This window comes from Schistocerca gregaria, chromosome 3 (assembly GCF_023897955.1).
Source record: "Schistocerca gregaria isolate iqSchGreg1 chromosome 3, iqSchGreg1.2, whole genome shotgun sequence".
Taxonomy (NCBI): domain Eukaryota; kingdom Metazoa; phylum Arthropoda; class Insecta; order Orthoptera; family Acrididae; genus Schistocerca; species Schistocerca gregaria.
Genome location: NC_064922.1, coordinates 27245592 through 27247241, shown reverse-complemented (window position 1 = coordinate 27247241; position 1650 = coordinate 27245592). Strand labels below are relative to the sequence as shown.

General features: G+C 48.9%; 1 non-coding gene across 1 annotated transcript; it reads right to left on the bottom strand.

The window, feature by feature from the left end:
• Window positions 1–436: 436 nt before the first annotated feature.
• Trnas-uga (transfer RNA serine (anticodon UGA)) lies at window positions 437–509 on the bottom strand. The gene has a single exon. It is a non-coding gene; the product is annotated as a tRNA-Ser (tRNA).
• Window positions 510–1650: the final 1141 nt, after the last annotated feature.

Genomic DNA, 1650 nt, shown 5'->3' with positions numbered 1-1650 from the left:
TCTGCAGGCAGCGACGGTCTGCTAGCTTCCTGTGTTCGCACCTATGTCACCTGTGCTTGCTTGTCAGAGACAGACTATCGCAAAACATACAACTCACTCCATGAATTGATTGCTACGGCATCTGTTATCAACAGTCACAACTAGCAACACCAGTAGCAGCCGACTGCACGCAAAGAATAGGAATGTGCTGTGGGATTTACGTGAACTCGGCGCAAGGCAGATCTTTCCGACATAGGCTTGGGAATCTTACGGGAACACTTGTACTGTTTCTAAATAAAGTGTAGGCGTGGGAGGAGGGTGCTTCCCGCGCACTAATAACAGCACGCTTGCCAATTGTGGATGCTAATCATTCGCTTGTATCTTCCTAGACACATCTGCAGGCTGAGAATTATTCCACTTGCATGGCAAGGTGCGCATGTAGGTGTGTTAAAAATTCTGTAGGCACTGGGTATTGATCCCAGTACCTCTCGCATTCAAAGCGAGCGCTCTACCATCTGAGCTACGCCCGCCTCCCCGAAGACTAATGGTGATACATTCAGCAATATAGACGACACAGACCCTTGCACTCCCATTATTCAGCAGACAAACACTACTCTCTATGTATCCGTTAGGGTGTCTTTCAGGTTTCGTGCATTCTGTATCGAATCGTAGTTGGCCACAATGAAAGTGGCACGTATAACGTTGAAAATAGAGTTCGGACACCGCTCTGAGTAAGACGAACGTGTTGTCCACCCTCTAGACTTCAATGAGGTTAAGCCGTGATACCTAAGACAGATCTGCCCTCGATGACACCTCGATAACAGCCGGTCCCCACACTTACATCTTGCTCTCCTTACGTCAGTATACATCATATCAGTCTGTGACGCTGGCTTTGCAACATCTTGCGTGCCTTTAGGTTCGCCGCGACCAACACTTACAATGCACTGACCACAAAAAATGGAGGCGCCGCGGCTTGAACCCTGCACCTTTTACATGCGAAGCGAACGCTCTACCAACTGAGCTACGCCACATGCACGACCAAACTGCGAGAATCCCTATTCTTTGATACTCTGATGCGCACGGACACGATGGTTGGTTGGTTTGTAGCGGTGAAGGGAGCAGAGTACAAAGGCGCGGACACGTTCATATACACAAAAGTTCCAAGTAGTTTCGATGCTCTGGTATTACAAATGCAAATTCCGTCTGTTTTTAACGTCTTAAATTGAAAGAGCCGTCACAAATTGCTCCGTTTTCACTCCTTGTCGACAATCATACAGCACCTGAGGTAACAAACACATCTTGAGCCCCATTGTGCACTCCATTATTCATGCCAACTCAGTGCCTCGCTCTTTACCACTGTGTACCAATCTTGTCGTCCAACTGCAAAACACTAGGCCACAACAAGTTTCCGCGTCTCCATTGCACTGCGCATACTACAAAACGCTCCCCAAACTTGGCACTCACCCACGCAGCCGAGTTTTCCGACTTTCCACGAGATAACGCAATGCTCACGCTAGTGACAGCATTATTTATAGTTCGACGTCGCGCCAAAGCGAATGAGCACATTTCGCCTATGGCTTAGGCCGCCCTCCTAGTGTGGCTGCTCGGTGTCTACAGGCAGCGAGGGTGTGCAAGCTTCCTGTGTTCGCACCTATGTCACCTGTGCTTGCT